This window comes from Camelus dromedarius, chromosome 5, assembly GCF_036321535.1.
Source record: "Camelus dromedarius isolate mCamDro1 chromosome 5, mCamDro1.pat, whole genome shotgun sequence".
Classification (NCBI taxonomy): Eukaryota; Metazoa; Chordata; class Mammalia; order Artiodactyla; family Camelidae; genus Camelus; species Camelus dromedarius.
Window position 1 is genome coordinate 14042460 of NC_087440.1, and position 21789 is coordinate 14064248.

At 38.0% G+C, this 21789-nt stretch overlaps 1 protein-coding gene across 4 annotated transcripts in view; it reads right to left on the reverse strand.

Moving 5' to 3' along the window:
- The window catches only part of TMOD3 (tropomodulin 3), a 69686-nt gene that overhangs the window by 44051 nt on the left and 3846 nt on the right, over nt 1-21789 (reverse strand). The window contains exon 2 of one of the 4 annotated variants that reach the window (XM_010977171.3): nt 13850-13907. The exons of 2 other annotated variants lie outside the window; for them this stretch is intronic. The gene's annotated coding sequence lies outside the window, so the exon portion shown is untranslated. Of the gene's footprint in view, nt 1-13786; nt 13808-13849; nt 13908-21789 lie in introns of those variants that run through there. One more of the 4 variants, XM_064485595.1, reaches the window with a different exon arrangement.

Below are 21789 nucleotides of genomic sequence, written 5' to 3' on the forward strand. Positions count from 1 at the left end.
TTAGTTTTTGCAAAAATTAACACTAGGATCCACAATAATTTTTTAGAGAAACACTTCACTACTCTAACCAATCTCCACTTATTTTATTTGTTTCACATTTTTTATAGAGTAAGATCTTCAAACTGACTATATTTTAAAGAAATCAGAAATACATGATTCAGAGTTATATTCTCTAAAGATATGAGGTGTAACCCCCATTTCATCACTATTTCAACAGGGCAAACTCAGAGTTCAGCCTCTTAATCTGTTCTCTCTTTAATGCACACATGTGGTCACGTTGTTCTCTGGTTCAAAAACCTAATATAGACTCACAGTACCTTCAGTGGGGTTAGGCAAACTACAGTGTCAGTGGGCCAAATTCAGCCTGCTGCCTGTTTTTGTCGGTACTATCTTATTGGAACATAGTCACATTCATTCACTCGTGTTGTCCACGGCTGCTCTTGTGCTACAATGGGAAAGCTGAATAAATGCAACAGAGACCATATGGTCTGCAAAACCTAAAATATTTACTATCTGGCCCTTTACTGGAAAAGGTCTGCCAACCCGTGACCTACAAGATAAAGTCCAAATTCCTCAGCATGAGATACACAGCTCACAACTGGGTTCCAGCTAGCGTTCTAATATTATCTCCAACTGCTCACCGTCACACAGCTGATGGGCCAAACAGACCCCAACTTTTTAGGTCTCTATGCCTTTGTTTATTCTGTTCCTTCTCGCTGCAATGAATGCACTCTTTCTTACCTACCTGTCCTCATCCAAACCCCTACATATTCTTCAAGGCTTACTTAAGATGCATACGTACCTTCCCAGAAGTCTTCCTTGCTCTCCATTCCCACTCCTAGGAAATATGGGTATCTTCAAAATGTAAGGGTATAACTGGTACTATCAACATATATATGATAAGAGAAATGATTCCCCCCAAAGTAGATAGAACAAATGACTACAGAATGGTGGTAACACAACCAGAGAAAGAAGGCAGTAAGCAAGCAGATACAAATAAATGGGGTTCATCAAACAAGATGTGGCCGTGTTCATTAAGCATAAGGGAGGCATGGTATCCTGACCAACAGATGTGACTGGCTGGTCCCACTGCAGTTACATGCCTCCTATGAAGAAATATCAGATGGCTGATGCCTGACGTAATCAACATTTAGTAATTCAACTCCCCTTATTCTTCTCCATGCTCATCAAGTAGTCTTCTAATTAAAACTTGCCTATTCACCTAGCTTTCCTTACTATAAATTAATACATTCATGTTTTGACTTATGTACCAGTATTTTATGAGCATGGTTAGTCTGGGCTACTTTTAAAGAAATTAGGTAACTTCTGGTGGATTGAACTCAGGTCTCTGCAAAAGCAAAGCTGATGACCACCACATGAAACCCTATCCCAGGGCTGGCTGGCCAGCTACTCCCAAAGACACCCCCTATCTCATGTCAAACCAACAATGACATTGTACTAGGTCATCTTTCATCTGTCTCTCTTGCTGGACACTGTAAGATGCTTGAAGAGCAGAGATTCCTAGATCTCATTTCTTCCTGGGATGCCGTCACCAGGTACAGTACCTGGTGGCACACAGTTAAGCCAAATTTGATTTAATTGGATCATATATCAGTCTCCCCTTTCCCTCTTTGGTAGTTTCCTCTAACTCCCCCAGGTATCTAGTGTCTCTCTTGCACCACGTTTCCCTCATCACAACTAAAAAAGCACTGATAATTAGTCTTTGATACTTCTGCTAGCACTTTACAGCATCTGCATTATTTACCTCTTCTTCCCTCAGTGTCAAACCATTTGGGCTTGCTACTCAGCGTTCTCTGCTGTCTAATCTTCCCCAGTTAAAACAAAATTAAAAAAATATCTGATTATCAGTCATCAGATCTCTGAAATTAACAACATGCTCTGGTGAAGATTTGAGTAAAGAAATGAATTTCCTCTCTAAAGACACCAAGTCTAACTCTTCAGATGTGCGAGGCATCTTTTCCTCATTGGCTTCTCCTAGGACCCCTGGGTACTAAAACCAACCTGACCCACCAGATATGACACTTTTTTAATGTGTCAAGTTTCCCAGATGATTATTTGTTTTCCAGTATATTTACTATTCACTCAACAAGTATTTTTGAACATCTCCTGTACCAGGAACTGACTTGTTCCAGACAATAGGCATAAGCAGTATACAAGACAGACAAGTTCCTTGCTCTAATTTATTTTAAAGGTGGCATATAGACAAAAAACAATGAACAAAAAAAAACCAAGGTCAGAACAGACAGTAATAAACATGCTAAAGGTAAACCCAGGACAATGCCACGGGGGAAATGAGGGTCAGGAAAGTTACTCTAAGTGGTTCAGACAGACTGTTCTGAAAGGTGACTTCTGAGCCAAGATCTCAAGGTGTCTAGCAGCTCCCTCAGCCTAGGACTCTGCTACCAGCAGCAATCTAGATGAGGAACAATGGTGGCTTTGCCTGGAGTTGTACATATATAGTGAGACAATTGGAAAAAAACATGCTGTGTATTTCAGAAGCAAAGTCAAAAGGATTTGTTCATAGATTGGCTGTAAGGAGATAAAACCTCATGTTAATTTGTTAGTATTTAATAATGTTTTTTAAATTCCATATCTATTTTTTCTAAAGAGCTGAACATGGTCCTTTGCCATCTATATTTCTAGGTCTAAAAAAAGGTTCTGGTTAATATTTTCATAATGGCTTGTTTTGAGGTCCATATTGTGAACTGTTCTAATATAACAAATTTTGAACAAATCCATAACAGTATCAAATTAGCTAAACTAGATAAATAAACCAATTAAAAATTACTAAATAAAACAATTGCTGGCTGTGGGCTTTAAATGTATTTGTAGGCTAAACGAAAGCACATGTCTTTGTTAACACTGTATCTGGTATCATCTTTTGCAAAGAGCTGACTCTAAAAAGTGAAACGAGCAAATAATCTGCCATGATTTAAAAGAAATATTACACCATTACTGCTCCTAACTTATTTTTTCTCCAGGACTTATAATACTTATAGTCAAACTGCTGAGGAAGAGATGATCATTAATTTGGCACCAGTAATCACTGTGATTTCAACATCCACATAACTGACCCTTCCAACACCTAGTCTCTGAGTTCCCTGGCCTTCTTTCTCTCTTCTGATGATCCAGTGCTCCGCCCTACCTCCACTCTACATCCCGACGCTTGTAACCTAGTTCTAATCATTACCAATAATTGTACCCCTCCCTAACTCTCAATTTCTTTGATCTTCCCTCTCTGGAACTCCTCCTCTAGCAAAACCCCAATCCTGGTTAAAACACTCTTCTTACTCCTCAGATAAAATCTGCCAGGGTGGCAGATAAAATAGGAGAAAAACACACAAATTGACCGGCCATATTTAATATTTGTCACCACTAACATCAAAGAGTGCTGCCTAGTATTCCCACTGCATTTCCCTAGTCCAGTCACTCTCCCACACTCTCCCACTATCGTACAGGGCTATTTTACCTCTTCTTTTCCTTCAAATCTTTAATAGTTTTATCTGTCACTCTCAGCTGAAGACACTATCTTAATATTTCACTGAGAATATAGAAGCAATCATAAAAGGACATCTACACTCCCACTGCTATGGTCTATCACCTGACCTGAATTTGTACCCATGAACTCTACCTTCACTCTTGTTTTTATAGATAAGCTGTCCAGATTCTTATCTAAAGCCAATCACATTACCTGTAACCAGATCTCACCCATGCTCATTTATTCAAGATCACTCCAATAATTGTGCCCTTTCTCTATGGGACCATGCCCATCAGCACAGAGACTGTATGTATCTCCCAAATTAAAAACAAACATTCCTTTGATTTCATATCCCCCTCCAGACCCTTCATGTCCCCCTACAGGCTACTTCTTGGTTCCTCTTTATAGCAAAACTCCTTGAAAGAACAGTCTGTTTTCAGTACCCCAAGTCCTCTCCCTCTTATTCTTTTAAACCTTCTCCAACCTGGCTTTCATTCCCAGCACTTACTCCACCCAAACTGACCTTGTCAGCAATGACCTGCCTGGTGCCAAATCTAACTGTCACCTCTTAGTTTTCGTCTTACAAGACCTATGAGAAGCAGCATTTGACAACAGATCAATCCTTTCATCCTAAAAAACTTTTCTTACTTGGCCATGGGGACACTGATTTTTCTCTTGGTCCCCCTTTATCTCTCTGGCTGCCCCACCCTATTCTCCTCTGCTAGTTCCTCCTCGTTCTCCCTACCTTTAAATGCTGGAGTGCCCCCCAGGACTTAGTTCTTTGGGCAGCTTCTCTTTCTATACTCACTCCCTAGGTGATTTCATACATTGACAATTCTTGCATTTACAGCTCCAATTTGGCCTTCTTTCCCAAACTCTGGACTTAAAAATAACTACCTCTGTCACATCTCTACTTGGATGGATAACAGATATCTCAAAAGTGAATGTACAAAACAGACTCTTAATTTTCTCCCCCACACCTGCTCTTGCCATGTTTTTACCATTTAATTAACAGCAACTCCATTCTTTTAGTTGCTCAGTCTACAACTCTTGGAATTAACTGTGAGTTCTCTCACACTCCACATCTGATCCATCAAACATTTGGCTCTATCTTTAAAACATCACGTCTTACCATCTCCACTGCTTCCCCTCTGGTCCAAGTCATCATCATCTCTTTCCTGGGTTATTGCAATCGCCTCCTAACTCAGGCTCCTGCCCCCACTCTAATGCCCATACAGTCTACAGTCTATCTGCTGCAAAGGTACCAGAGCTATCTTATTGTTTTTAACTGAAGTTCTTATTGAAAGAGTTAGAGATTCTCACGCAGTTGGAAGAAACAACACAGAGGGATTCCTTGAACATGCTGTCCAGTTTCCCCCGACAGTAACATTTTGTAAAACTATAGTATATCACAATGAGCATATTGACATTGATATAGTTCACTGATCTTATTCTGATTTCCCCAGTTTTACTTGTTCTCATATGTGTGTATACCTGTATGTAGTATGTTCCATACAATTTTATTACCTTTTAGATTTGTGTATCCACCACCACAGTCAAGAAACTGAACAGTTTCAACAACACAAAGATTCATGTTGTCTTTTTACAACCACATTCATGCCCCTCTCTAACCCCTGGCAAACAACTGATCTGCCCTCCTTTTCTAAAATTAAGTCATTTTAAAAAATGCTATATGCATAGCATCATATGTAACCTTAGGGATTGGCTGTTATCACTAAGCATAAATATGTAAAGATTCATCCAAGTTGCCGTGTATCAACAGTTCACTTTTTAAACTGGATTCCATGGTATGTATTTTTTGCAGTCTAACAATTTAGATGGTGAAAGACAGTTCTTGACTATTACAAATAAAGTGTCCATGAACATGTGTACACAAGTTTGTGTGTGAACTAGTCAGATTCCATTAATTCCGCTACTCACAATCTTTTAATGGCATCTTATCTCAATCTGAATAAAAGCCAGATGACCTTACAATGGTCCACAAGACCCTACATGAGCCCCCTCAAGCCCCAACTCATCTCCAACCATTCACCACTTTGCTCACAAGACCTCAGCAACACTGACCTTGCTCTTCCTCTGACAAACGAGGCGCACTCCCGCCTGAGGGCTTCTGCACTTGATGTTCCTTCTACCTGGAAAACTCATCCCTAGAACAGCTAAATGACCTGTTCTCTCTCTTCTTTAAGGTCTGTGCTTAAATGTCAACTGATAAGAAAGGACTTCCCTGTCCACTATATATAAAATATCCCACAGGCCCCCTGAACTACTGCACCAGGCAATCTCTATTTTCTTATCCTGTATTTCCCTCTATATTATTATCTGACATGCTATATATTTACTGATTCATTATCTAAGGGTAAACTGAAAGTCACTTAAGTTAACCTAGAGTCATTCATTCACGGTTATTGAAACACTAATGTCTTAACTTTACAGTGACAGTAGCTTTGCTTAGGATGTTTCTTCCTAGATCAGATCTAAGTTAAGAAGCTGTTTAAGAAATAAATCAAGGCTTATTTTTAAAGAAATAAATAAATTAGGCTAAGAATTAATAGGAAAGTTAATACTTGATTAAACCAGCTAACGCTGTATTTTTAAGTTTCTCATGTTAAATTGCTGAAATGGCATAGGCTTTTTTCCTTCAAATTTGCCTTTTTAAAAATAAAAATACGTATACCTACCGGCATGGCTAAAATAAAAAAGAGTGGCAATACCAAGTGTTGACAAGGATGTGGAGCAACTGAAACTCATAATTTGCTAATGGAGTACAAATTGATTCAACCACTTTGGGAAACTATTTGGTAGTATCTACCAAAACTAAACATACCCATACCACAATGATGTAGCAATTTCACTCCTAGCCATATAACCAAGAGAAATAGTGTTTGTGTTAATAAGACGTTATAATACCTCCAAACTAAAAATGACCCAAATGTCCATTTCCAAGAGAATATACAAATGAATTGCAGAAGAGTCATAAAACAGAATATTACCTAGTATTAAAGAACAACTATATATGCAAAACATGAATGAATCTCACGTGCATTATGCTGCAAGGAATATAAAAAGCTAGACATAAAATAATACATACTACATGCTTCCACATACATGAAATTCAAGAACAGTCAAAACAAGTCCATGGGGCTGGAAATCAGAATAGCTAAGAGGGGTACTGAATAGCTAGGTGAGGGTATTAGAGAACATTCTAGGTTAATGAAAATGTACTATATCTTGAACTGGGTGATAGTTACCCAAGTATACACATATGCAGAAACTTATTAAGCTGTCCACTTAAAATGTTCTTCCTTTAAGTTACACCTCAAAAATATTTTAAGTATATGCTTGCTTTATACAAGTAATTACATGTATTTTATATTGAGAATTAAAGTTCCCACAAACATAGAAAAAATTGATTTTTCTGTAGCCACAGTAACAAGTATTAGTCAACAACAACAAAAATCAACGATTTGCCTTTGCAAGGCAATCGATCACCATAAGCCTCTCACTTCTGAAGGTCCACCAATGAGGAAGAGACTCACTCCAGTAAACACTCCTCTGAGTGCCAGCCAACCAATCAACAGACTCAAATAATTATGCTTCTGCAGATGAGGTCACTATGGCCTCAGAAAGTTTGCCAGTCCCAGAATTCCACTCTTCCCAAAAACCCTGTATGAGAAATTGGTCTCCTCTGCTCAGAGAAGGTGCCTAGCCAGCATAGCTCTCTCTTATTAAAGTAGGTATTAAGCTCAGCTTTGTCTTTTTTTTGTTTCAGATATTGACTACTCACTGGTAGTCTCATTATCCTTTCACGCTAAAGAAAATTCAGTGATTACATGTTTATTTATTTATTTTTTAAATTTATTATTTTTTTAACAGAGGCACTGGGGATTGGACCCAGGACCTCATTCATGCTAAGCACGTACTCTACCACTGACCTATACCCTCCCCCCTACATATGTTTATCTTTAAAAAATAAAAGTATTTCAATGTTGATATATATTAGATAATAGTAGTTAGGATCAAAATATTTCCTCTAGATAAATATATCCACTAGTCTTTTGAATTGAATGTGGTTCACCATCCAAAACTTGATAAGTATCTGCTTCAATTTGCTTTGGTTAAAAAATTTCAAATCAACATTCTTTTTTTCTTTTTTGTTTGGGCCTGGTTTCAGAATTAATCTGGAAACAATTTTAAAATAAGTTATCTCTACCTGGAGATTTTAAAATTTAAAGCAACTAAATGCTCTCCTATTTAATGTCAGCCTTTAGTTTCATCTCTGTTGGTTTGAGGAACATTTTCTTCATTGGAGAAGGTGGGAGTAAAGAAAGTTATCTATTTATTCCTGGCATTGCTAAAGCACAAGCTGAGTATGAATATCTGTCAAGGATAATGTGCAGCCAATCCTCAACTGCAAGGGCGTTTAGGAGTCCCATTTCCCTTTTATGAGCTTATGATTCTAGGTAACACTAATTATAATCAAAAAATGTTCTTAATGTTCACTGCATTCAAAGCATTATGCATATAGTATTTACCTTCTAAAAAATGAAAACCATTTTATTTTAGTTGTATATAATGTGTATTACTTTTGCAATAACAATACTTTTTTAAAGGAAATAAATTGGATGCTAAATCTATCCTTCTATTCTGTTCACTGCCTTTCTATACAATGAAGCTAAAAGGCAGTACACTAATGATTTTTGTGGAGTTCTTAGGATGCTATGGTTGACCAGATGTGGACATAGATCTGAGTGAGGTAGTTGCTCTGCACACGTAAGTTTGGGAAAACAGTGGTTGACTATTCTGTGTAAAAGTTCTCTGGAAACTTACTAACCCTCAACAGGTATGAGATTAGCTAAGTAGCCCTGTCTTTCCTGCCATTGCTACTGATGTCATGTTGATTTATTTTGGGATCTACAGATCTCAAAAGAACAAGAAAAGAAAATAAAGTCTGAAGTCTGAGGGTAGTCCAGAAAAAACTTGTTAGGGCCAGAACAAAGAATAGATTTAATTGGAAGCAGGTTAATGAGGGCAACCTTGAAGTATAAAGCAGCCATTTTGTGACTATTAAGAGAAATACTTCAGAGGTTACTCATACCACTTCAATCTTTCAAGACTCTACTGAAAGACTTTGTGGCTCCCATGTGAATAATACCTCCACTTCCCTTTCTACCTCCAAGCAGTCAAACCGCCTCCCAGTCGTAGCCCACCTCCTCTCTTTTTATTCTTCTCGGTGGAGTTGCAGCATCAGAGATACAAGGTGAGGTCAGAGAAGAACCCATTCTGTGCTTAGATAAATGCCACACCAGCCACACCCTTTAGCATACCCAGTTTCTTACCACCAAATGTTTTTCAGTCGTCTTTTTGGTTTGTTTGTTTAATAGACTGGGTAGACTAGGAAATGTTCAAGCTTTTCTAAAAGTTGTTGCAAACTCAAAAAAATCTTGAAATAGAAATGACAATAAGTCTCTCAGGATAATAAAGTTACAGAGCTCCTTATCTCTGCTGGTTAACCTAAAAGATCCTTCTACCAGTTATACTGTGGACAAAACCAAATATGATATGAGGTGGCTTGCAGGGAAAGCTTATCAGTGCTTAACCATCAATCAAAATGCTGAATCCATTCCAAGTATATAATGTACAGACCGAGGATTTTCTTTCTCTTTCCCTCCCAAAGGAAGTATCGTTATGACTCATTCTTCCTCTTGCAAAATTTGTCTTAATACACTGAGTTAGTAAGCACTGAACTATATACAAAATTCTAAAATAAACTAGGCTAGGTCTAAAAGAAATCATGCCGAGATCAAACTGAGTTTTATGCAGTGAACAAAAGGTGAACGGCAACACTGTTCCTCAGTTTCATCTCTTCCTGGACTTTAGACCAGAGTTTTTCCATCATTCTGAAATACTCTTTCTCAACCTTACCAATTTCCCCATCTTCAAATGAATATATATTTGTATACATTGACTAAGAGCCTGTCACATTTAATGTGCTGTCCTGGGGAAGGGAGGCACTGGACTGGAGAAGAGTAGGGCACAGGGAGAGGAAGGGGGCCACGGGAAGGAGGGGGAAAGAATTTCAGAAAATTGCATTGAACAGATTGTTGTTCTCTCTCCCCACTTTATGAACATTCCTCAAACTGGAATTTAAAAGATCTCAGGAATCAAAGACATGGCACAAACAGGGCACAGAGACTGTAACATTCAATTGTAGGGTTAATGTTAAATGTAGATTCAAACTCAACACTTTAAAAGTTTTCTTTAGAGACACTGTTGAACTCTTTCAATATGCAAAAGTGGTGACCAGTAAAGTTGGGCATATAGTGAAAGTAAATCTGATTCTCCCTCAGACCCTCGCCTGCCACCTTAAATCGTAAGAGCACAGCACAGGTGGCACACTGAAAAGAACCCATCACTGGGATGGATGTCTCTTCTCTTTCTCCACTCCCTTTTTACATCCGTGGGTATGCAGAACCTGTTCTCTAGCAATGCTATGTAACAACAGTTGTGCCACAGTAAGGATTAAGAAGTGCATCACTGTTCAACAAAAAAATGTGTTTATATAGAAAAACAGACCTCCAAATGAGGAAACTACTCTGGGAGAAATCAACTATTCTCAACAAAATGTGCCTCGATGAAGATGTACCTAATTGCTGTTGGCAATACTTGCAGACCTGCTGATTCATAGTTAATAAGTCATCAAAGTATTTTGTAGGAAAGCTGTCCCAGCATTCTAGAGACTTTAAAAAGGCAAAGTTTTGGCAAAACACGAGATGAAAGTGCCCTAAGGGATTACCAGAACTAATCTAAACCACCAAAATAAGCCAACAAGATGTGGAAAATGTCAGAGGATACTTTTTAATATGAAGATTTCCCAAATCAGTGATCATAAAATAAATACTAACATACACACAGTATATAGCTACTATTATTTGTGTTGTGTATGGTGTTATTTGTGTTTGCAAATGCAAAATAATGCACGATCTTGGCCAAAATACCAGATAGTATAGTTCATAAATGTCTAAAATAAAAAGTAATTAAAGTATCTCCCTACCTTATCTTATTTTGCTAGTGTTTTAATCCTTCTAGATCAGGTTTTGTTTTGATCTTGCTCTAATAAATTCATTCTTTCTAATAAAATTCTACTCCCCCCCTTTTTGGGAGGGTGGGTCTGGTTGGATTGTAATAAGGATAAGATAGTAAGTCTTTCAGTCTTAAAAAAATGAAAAAAGTTATTTTTAGCTAGACGATATAACTCAAACCCCCTTTATTTGCTAGAATAAGGAGAATCCTCTACCTTTAGACTGTCTGATGAATACTTCTGAGTCTTTCCTAAAGATACAACAAACTGCGACAAATTAAAATACTTGATAGAATTCAATTACCACTCAAGGAGGAAAAACAAAGCAAAACAAAGCATCCAGAAGGAACTCCAGAATTCTTAAGGAGTAAAAGCCTAGCACTTGGCTCCTGGCATTGAGCTGGGAGTCAGTAGATCTATGGACTTCGGACCCCGTGACTTTGAGCAAGTTACTTCACTTCTCAGTTTTCCCAGACTAGATGAAGAATAACCAATACATGCCCCAGTTCTGACCAGGCTCCTCCAGGTCCACGATAGACAAGGCAAATCAAACAGCCTTTTCCCCAGTGAGTGTAAATTCTGCCTCCGTCCTTAGGCAGCCACTACCAACAGATGAGAAGTGGCAAATTCTATTTGCCTAAAGAAGCCTATTCATAGACTTCATACCGGGGCTCCATGGCTTCAGGTCTCTTCTAACTCTCAAAGCCTATCATCTTACGGAAGCAATATTTAACCCAATCATGGAGGAAAAAAATGGTAACTCTTCCTCATCACTGCCAAGATGAATAATGCGTAAGAAGAAAGGAAAAATATGACAGCTGAATCATGATAGTTAAGCACAAAAATACTAAAGTGAAATAAAAGTGACTTGAAAAACCAGAACAGATAAGCAGCAAAAAAAGTAAATAATGAAGTCAAACATGGGCCAAGGTTTTTATGAACTAGGGAAAAAGAAGCTAAAGTGGAATGACCATATTAATAAATGCTTTCCTGAAAAGTTGCCAAATAAAGCAAATTTTTACAGATCATTTCCTATTTTCCCATAATAAAATTAGAAATGCTTCTATGAAAACATGAATTCCCAATACATCATAAATCATAGGAATGAATGCAAAAAATTTAATCACAAATTTAAATACAAATTTTATTAATATAGTAATAAAGTATAAAGTAGCACATGGACTTCTGCCTTGTTCTTTGTTTCATTTTCTTTTTTAAAAATAAATTTAAAAGTATCTAATCTACTGTCTCTATTTTAATTAAAATTTAAAACCAAGACACTCAAGTGTAGGACAGTACTGGAAGATATCAGACTTTAGAACAAGGAAAACAGATTAGAAAAATAGATTTGGAATTTAGGGAAGAGAACTTTGGACAACAGGCTTCATAAACGCTTTAATTTCAGATGGTGATATTCTAAGAAATTTTAGAGAGGTCACTCAACCCCATTCCCTCATCCAGGTCCATTCCTCAAATCTTGCCTACTTTTCTCTATTACCACAAGAAACAGTAATGGTTAACAAATGACCCCTATGGGCCTTCCAAACCTAAAAGTCTAAGATGACTCAACTTTTAAAAATAAGTGCCTTGTGGATAACTCTGGAAGGATCCACAAGAACCTGAGACAAACTAGAGAGCTAAAAATAAAGGGAGAGTGTTCGCTAGATATCCAGTGGTCCCTTTTGAGTTCTGTATTATGTGCATTCATTTTGTTTTTAATTTAAAGAACTTAATCATTTGTTGCATTTTACTGCCATGTATGAAAAAACAGTAACAAATATTACGCATGCCATCCCCAGGTAACAGCAAAAAGTGCTTTGGTGGAAAAGCAAAACAATAAAAAGCATTAGCCATCAAAGAGCCCCATGAAAATAATTTCAGAACATTAATTAAGTTGAAAAAAACCTAATGATTTATATGAACAATAGTAAAAATTGTTCAAAGAGACATATAATTATATATTCTCCCAAGCTCCACAGCTTGGGACCAAAGGCCCTGTATAAAAAAATTGAAACTCTGAAACTTGGGTTGGGCCAGTGTTGGGTGTTTTTTCCTTTTCTCTAAGGAAATATCAAGAGAGATCATTTTAACTGTTCTGAAGTCCTGTGCAGGCCTTCAAAGCTTTGTGTTTCTGGACCCTGCCCTTTCCTAGGAATGGTTCCAGTACCCAGGGAAATTTCTGGAGCCTTATAAAGACAGGAAGTAAAAACAATGCTCCCAGGGACAAGCAGAGTCCTTGCCTGACTCTAAGCTTTTGCTTTCCTGCCTGATGACCTTGCTCACAGTCACCTGACTATATGCCTCCAGAAACAGTGCTCTTACATTTCATCCCTTTGCTGAGAATTTTTTCTTATTTGTGCTTATACGTGCTTCTATTTTGACAGTTTCTTGGGTGATTTTGATAAAACTCCACCTTCCTACTTTCATTAACAATCACTAGGAATCCTGGGCTCTAATCAGGCTGGCTTCCTCAGGGTCTCACAAATATTCTGAATTCACTTGCACCTCTTTGCCTCCTTTGTTTCCCATGATGGTCTGCACTTCTCCTCAACAATCCTCCCTACCTCAGCCCCAAACTTCACTTCTCCATTCTATCCAAACTCTGCACACCCTTCAAAGACTAGCTCAAGTCCAGGTTCTCCAAAGCCTTTCCTAGCTCCTCCAACCCTACTCAATCTTTCACTCTGAAGGTCAACCATGGTCAGGATGCACCACACCATTTAGCCCCAGTACTTGCCATTGATTCGGGTGTTCGCCTGCTGTGAACGCATGCTCCCCAGTGGACCACACCTCACGCCTGCACAGTGAAGCATTTCATACACAGCTTCAGAGAAACAGCACAGTTGTGATTTTCAGGGATAGCATTTGTTTTACTCTAACCAATTTCAGGGGACTGGGGATATACCATGCTTTGCTATAGCAATTATATTAATTTTCACACTAACACGGAGAAACAGCTATAATCTTTGAGGAGGCACACACCTACAGTTTGCATAACGTGTCCTGAGGTGTCAAGGGGGAGGTGGGAGACACAGGACCAACCAAAAAGATGGAGAGCCCTGGAGTTAGAGTACAGTTCTCATCAGGGGGAGAATAACTAAGATGAGAGAATGAGTTCCCTCGGCTAATGGCAAAAAGGAGCACTGTCCCACCACTTTGACCCTGTGTCCTAACTGTAGAGAACTCACTGTTAATGAGGTTCTATGACATCCAGAATGAATAACTGAAGCAATAACCAACAGGTGACGTACTTGTAAGGAAACAGGTGGCAGCCAGGCACAACACCCACACAACTCACTGAAAGGGATCCTGCGAACAAAAAGGGGAAAGGGCAAGATGACTGTTCTCTTACAGACTAAAGACAGCGCTAAAGAGTATGGGATAGATAAAGTTATTTTCTATTATTGAATTATATACTTACAATGTATGAATTTTATGATACATAAATTATGCCTCAGTAACTGTTTAAAAAAAATTTTGGTGACTTGAGCTGGAGTATTTATTTTCATGTGGTGAACCATCTGACAGTCCAGTAAGGAGAGAGTATTGCAGGTTTTTATTAGGGTTTCAAGACAGAAGACACAAAACCTCTGGTGCAAAAACTGAAATTTTTTTTTATCATATTAACATAGGAGAGTTTCCTATAAACAATGAAAATTACCAGAATATAGTCTTTGAGACATACATATCCACATACAATAAAACTCAAATCATATTAAACTACTGAAAGAATGAGAACCACACAGCTAGTGGGGATGGTTTCTGCGAAAGGAAAAATGGAAGGGGGTGGGGGTGCAAAGAAAAACAAATGACTATTTAAGATGGGTGGTAGCTGAAAAAAAGCAGAACTGATGAAAGAAAGGAAGTCTTAGAAATCACTGCTATTGGCCAAGAAGCTTAGTTTACCTCCCCCAAGGTCATAAAGTCTGCCTTGGCATAGGTTCTTTCAAAAAGGGCTAAAGGATATTTTTCCTTTAATAGCAAACAAGGGGAAATAAAGAAAGCCACACAGGAAGAAGTAAAAGGCAACTTAATTTAATGCAGAGGAGAGGTTGCTGATAGCTTAGTACAAGGACCCAAAATAGGAATTTAGGATAATACTTCTCAAATTAACACTTATGTACCACCTGTAAACTAATATTTTTAAGTGACAGAATAAAACTGTCTATATCTTTCTTACATCTGAGAAACAAATTTCTTTCATTTACTTGAGCTTCTCAGAGTAACAACGGGGCCATATGCCATGTTCCATTATAATGAAGATAAAAATAAAGGAATCAATTTTTATTTGCATACCTCTTATGCACCAGATACTATATCAAATGCATCTCCTTATAATAAATTCTCCAGAAGTTGCTATCCCCATTTCATAGATGAATAAACTGAGGATCAGGATAAAGAGTCTGCCCAAGGACACATAACTTCTTTCTCAACAATGAATGTGAGATGTGAACCTCACCCCAAAATCCACGCTTTTTACACTGTATCATACTACCTCTATAAAATACTTCCTACCATGTCACTACACACTACACATTTACAGAAGCAAGTTACTGAAATGACAGTAACTGGCAACAAGAAGCCACAGCTGGAGGGAAGAGAGAAGGAAAAACTATAAAGTAACTAAAACATGAAAGTGGGGGACAATTTAATGTAATTACCAATAGCCTATAAACCTCAGAAGGCAAGTCAGCAGCACACAATAGTACCTGATGCACACAATGAATTCTACATACTACATTCTCCAAATCATCGTGGTTAAATTGAGTTTGAAGAACCTCATTTAAGAAGACCAGGAAAAGCTTTAGAATGCATTTCACCAGAAATGACATCTAAAATCAATTTTTTAAAAAGATCACCTTCTTACAGCTTTTCTATTTGTAATCCTGGGCAAGATAGTGAACTACCTTTTGTCTCTCCACTTTCTCATCTGTAAAATAAGAATAATAATAGTACCTAACTAGTGGGGCTGATATATTAATCCATCAAATGAATACATACAAATCACTCAGAACAGTTCTTGACAAAGAGCAAGTGTCTGATAAATTTTAGCTAGTAAAGTCCTTGTCTTCAAATGAAGGAATACTTCATTACTTCATGCTAGGTAAATGAGATATTACTATACTGTAATCCATATAACACAGATAATGAATGGCAGAGACTGGGTGAGAGAGATGAAGACTGAAAAAGAGAATATAAAAAAAGTGAGAGACGAATGTATACAAAAAAAGCAATAAAGAGAGGTATTAAGTCACCCGTCTGCTCACACTTCTATCAATATTTATCTCATCATATTATAATCAGTTGTTTCCTCATAAGCTGTGAGCCCTTTGAGGGCAGGCACTTAGTTTTATATTATCAGCCCAACACTGTGCCTGCAACAAAGCAGATACTAAATGTATAACAAAATAAGGGTGTGGGACTCAGATTTGAGATCAAAGATGAGACTATCTGATTTTACCATATCCTAATTGGGCTGGGGGGGCAGAGTCAGTTAAGACTTATTATCACTTTTTATTTAATTGATTATCAATATTCTATTCCCCTATTCTTTCTCAACTTAGAAATAAATTTCAAAAATGTTTAAAAATAGTTCTAGTTTAAAAATTGCTCTAAAACTAGAAATCTTTTAAATAGTGATCAAACAAATTTCAGTAATTTATTTTTAACATTAAAACTATTGCTCTGATTAGCTTGTTATGTCCAAAAGTTAATCCTAATGGTCAAAAGGTCAGAGAGTCACAGAAAAAAACAAATACTAAATAAGAGACACACCTACTTTATAGCTGTTAATCTCTTAGATGCAGTGCAGACACAAAAACTGTAAGACATGGTCACTTCCCTCTGACCTCTGGTACCAAAGTAAGCTATTTGGGGATGACCAACCTCAAACCCCTTGTCTGGGACCACCCATCCCCGGGTGCTGTGAAGTACTCAGCCTAAGCAATGCCCCTTACCCCATAGATGTTTGGTACAGGAGGTACCCTTAGCCCAAGCAAGATAGGTCAAATCCAGTCCTTCTCCAGGAATTTGGAAAGCTGAGAAACAAAACCTAAGTTGAAAGATCCTGTATCACCCAGTCTCATCCGGAGGTAGCATCACAGCAAGCACCAGTGCAAATGAAAGTCACATTTACGCTGAAGCTAAGGCAAAAGCAGAAGCCAAGAGAAAGCCAGTTGATAAAGGAGAATGGAGTAGGGCTGGGGCATTTGCTTCAGGTGCAAGATTGAACAGAACACCAAGAAATTCAGTAATCAAGATAGATAATATTGTAATGCACAGTATTTTTAAAAATCCAAATTGCTGTCCTGGAATGGAGCAGAGGCACAGAAAGAAGCCAAAGAGTCCATGCAAACTGCAGTCAGAGGGAGGAAGGATAGGGACTTTCAGAGCGCCCAACCCTGGGTTCCAGCTCTAGTTCATTTCAAGGAGCTCGCCTGCCTTAACTAACAACCCACTACAACTCCCAAGCCTGGCATCGTACCTTCTAGTAGGCTAGCTTAAGTGGGTGGTGTTCCCAGAGACCTAAGAGCCTTGACTTTATTAATAAACTCTATTTGGGAAAATGGGACATGCACATAAAGTTTTTGCTTTTTTAAATCAAGGCAGTATATAATTAACTGACAAAAGAACGGTACTGGCAATTAGTGCTACAGAAGTTCAGAGATCACTTCCCGTGGGTGGTCAGGGAAGGACAGATGTAGCTAGATAGAGGGGGGAGGAGCAGTATACCATGTAGAGAGATCAAAGTACATGCTCAAAAGGGGTGGGAGGAGGATGGGAAGGGAGCCAGGGAAAGCACAGGAAGAAAAGTAAAGGGGAAGGCATGATCTTCCCACACCCCATATTATAGCCAAAGTAAAACACTCCACTCTCTTCTGCCTCCAGCCCCCAGATTACACTGTTCACTTTTCTCACGCTCATATCCTTTTACATCTTTCAGAGACTAGTTCAAACGACAGTTCTTTGAAGAGGCTCCCCTGGTATCCTACCCAAAAGGAGATATAGGCCAGAACTCCTATCTGGCAGTGGGAAAAGAGAGAGCAGAGGATATGCAGAAGGAAAGGCTAACTAAGAAGCTGAACGCGGTGATGAGGGCTGTCCTCTGGTGGAACGCAAACTATACCCAGGAGATCAGTTAGGAAGCGGTCCAATGTCCTGGAGAGTAGGAAGAGAGATCGTTTGACCAGGGGGAGGAATGGAGGCTCAAGAAAACTGGCAAAGAAAAAGCAGGTGTAGAGGGCATGCTGATAGCTAACAGAAGGGCCGAGATGCACTGAAGGCCTTGCAGAGGTAAAAATGTGCAAATCTGACAAGGTCCATTTGTGTGTGGTTCTGTGATTTTCTCCAAGAAACTGCAGATCTTAGGGACAAATGAGTGGAAAAACAGGGGCAGCAGGGGAGGGGGGTGACTTTTAAATAATCACTTATTGATATTTCCCAATCAAATTAAGTTTTCCCCACTTCCCCCTGTCCCCAATCCCACCCCACCCACTCCCACTCTCTTGCCAAGCAAATCTAGCACCCCAGTGGCCATTAAAATAAAGAGGAAACAAAGATGGGAGGAAAAAAAGAGAACAATTCTTTAAAAATACTAACTTGGGTTAATAGTTGCCCACCATGAACAGAAATAAATCCTGGGGTTGTATCTAATCTTGCCATGCTTGCCCCAGAATAAAGGCTGAGGATGCCAGACCTATAATGAATACATCTGAGGGGCCTCCTCTCTTTTCACTGGTACGCATATCAAGGAAATACTGCCTAACAACTCATCATTAAAATGACAGCATCACACCCAGGGAACCAAAATATTTTGCTGGCTATAATTTTCCACATGGAAATTCCCTACTTTACAATGAATGATATCCTGCTCAAAGGGGCTGCTATATTATAGGCTTGAGGAACTACAACAATCTTACCCACAAGTCTATATACATATGAAATAATACATACATATCAGACAATTGCTCCGGGCTTAAAAAACTATAAGCTCTAGGAAGTGTTTTAAACACCAGGAGAATGCTTTAGAAATAAACCCAATTTGCCACCACCCTCTCATTCACTCTTGTCCACTCAGGCCTCATTTCCTCCCAGCTTACCACATTTTCACCCATTTTCTCACAAACACGTCAGGAATAGTGTTCACTTGTGTGTCTTGTAGTGATACCAGTGCTTAGATATGCCCGGATGTGAAACTGTTTACTTGTAAAGGGTTATCTTTGTGTATCAGTTACCTTAGTTTGTAAGCTTGTCTTGGTGTGTTTGTGTTTCTTCCTTAGCAAGTAGGTGTAGGTGTTTTGACTATACATACCTGAGGGAGTGTATCTCTACAGGTCAAAAAGTACACACATGGGTGGAGGAACCTAACCTGTATTTCAATGATTCTCAAAAAGAACTAATCACCAGAAATTGACACAACATTGTAAACTGACTATACTTCAATTAAAAAAAAAAAAGTAAAACAAAAAAAGACAATTTGTCTAGATGCAAAGTTCTTAAAGGCAACAAAAATACCAGTTGAGAATAAAATACAATCCTCACAAAAAAAAAAAGAAAGAAAGAAAAAGAACTATTAAGAGTGTAAGGGCAGGCTCACACAGGCACCTCCCATCTGTGTGGTCCGCTGTTGCCTACAGCAGAGTTGTACCCTAATAAACCTCTCTTCTATTCTCAAAAAAAAAAAAAAAAAAAGAGTATAAGGGCAAAAGAAGTCAGTAACAAAAGACTATGTATTGTATGATTTATATGAAATGTTCAGAATAGGCAAATTCATAGAGACAGAAAGCAGAATGGCTGCCTATGGCTGGGGGTGCTGGGAGGAAGTGGGTAGTGACTACTAAAGGGTAAGGTAAGGGATTTTTTTTTGTGATGTGATGAAAATGTTCTAAAATGAATTGTGGTGATGGCTGCACAATTCTGTGAATATACTGAAATCCATTGTCTTGTACACTTTAAATGGGTGAATTGTATGGTATTTAAAGTATATTTCAATAAAGCTATTATACATTAAAAAGAGAGAAATAACAAAAAACCCAAAATTGTCCTGCATTTCCATAAAGAATAACTCTGTCTTTGAAAATCTTAACTTTGTTCTGCTTCTATTTCAATTAAGCTTTGAATTCAAGATTTCTCACTGCTAAGTCCCCTAGTGGTCTCATCTCCATCTCTAGCCTTATTTGACTTTAATGACAAAGGTGACCCACATACAGAAGACAGCACTCACCGGTTACCACAGAAAAGGACATGTACACTGTGATTACAACCATATAAAAATATGTATGTGGATGAGCAAAGCCTGGCAGGAAATGAAAAATGAAACAGTTTCATTAGAGTAATATGGTTAAGGTGAACTTCTTTTAAAAATAATGTTATCATTTTATTGTGTTGTCAATCAATAAAATCTGGAAGAAAAAAGAACTGACTTGTCTCCTTAGAAATTGTTCTAAGACAAATTCAGGAATTGAGTGTCAAAAAGGACTGAACTGGAGTAGTGTAGTAAAAAGATGAAAACTAAAATGCATGGCTTATACATATACATGTATATATATTTACATCTATTTTGACCAAATCAATACACAAAAAAATAATAAGCTCTCTGTAACTTGCTCAGGCTGCAACTGCTACTGAAATGAGGTTGCCTCCATTAACTCAACCCATAGAAAAGCCATTTAAAATTCAAATACATTATTAGCTAATTCATCAGGAAATACATGGTAACCAGCTCTGGATCAATCTCAATCTAGTAGTATGGAAGAGGTACATAAAAGCTGTTGTTTTGTTTGTTTTAAAGATCTAAGATCTTAAGAAACTGACAGTATAAGCACAACTGAAATATAAAGTAGCTCAGCTGATTTTCAATTAAGTTGACAAGCCAATCTACTGGAGAAAGTTTTTTTTAACATGTGTTGCTGGAAAAACTAGATATCTGTATGGAGGGAAAATAAACCTAACACCCCCATCTCCCATCATAACACAAAAATTAATTTGAGATGGATCACAGATCTAAAATGTAAAACCTAGAACAGGAAAGCTTTTAAGAAAAAAAACAGAGAACATCTTTGCAACCCTGGGGATAGGCATAAAGAACACTAACCACAAAATTAAAAACTGATAAAATGGATTCCATAAAACATTTCTGCTCATCACAACATCATTAAGAAAGTAAGCAGAAAAGCCAAAGACTGGGTAAAAAATACTGGCAGCACATGTATCAGGCAAAGGACTTGTATTCAAATTCATAAAAACTCCCACAAACAACAATAAAAAGATGAACCACCAATGAAACCAATGAAAAAATATGTACAAGACTCAAATAGATGCTTCATAAAAAACAATTTAGCCAATTAGCACATGACAAAGTATTCAATATCCTTAATCATCAGGAAAATCCAAATTAAAACCATAATGAGGTACCATTTTACATCCTCTAGTACGGCAAAAATAAAAAAAGGCTGACAGCACTAAAATCTGGCAACATTAAAAATGTGGAGCAACTGGAACTCATATGAACCACTTTGGTGAACTGGCAATTTTTAAATAAAGTTCAACATACATCTTACCCTGTGACTCAGTAATTCCACTCCTAGGTATTTATCAGGAGAAATAAAAACATTTATCCACAAGAGACGTGTAAAAGAATGTCTATAACAACCTTATTCCTAGTAGCTCAAATCTGGAAGTAGCCCAAATATCTATCAAGAGGGAAAAAAGATAAACAAATGGGGCTTCCTTTTGGCTGGAGCTGTCATCTTCAGTAATTCACCAAAATCACCAACACAAATATGTCCTCTAGGCCTTTTAGAAAACATGGAGTTGTTCATTTGGCCACATACATACAAATCTACAAGACAAGTGATATTGTAGACATCAAGGGAATGGGCCCTGTTCAGAAAAGACTGCCCCACAAATGTTCCCATGGCGAAACTGGAAGAGTCTACCATGTTACCCTGCACGCTGTTGACATTATTGTAAACAATGAAGGGCAAGATTCTTGCCAAGAGATAATGTGCATACGGAGCACATGAAGCAGTCTAAGAGCAGAGATAACTTCCTAAAACATGCGAAGGAAAATGATCAGAAAAGGAAGGAAGCCAAAGAAAAAGATACGTGGGTTCAGCTGAAGCGCCAGCCTGCTCCACCCAGAGAAGCGCACGTCCTGAGAACAGATGCAAAGGAGCTGAACTTTTGGAAC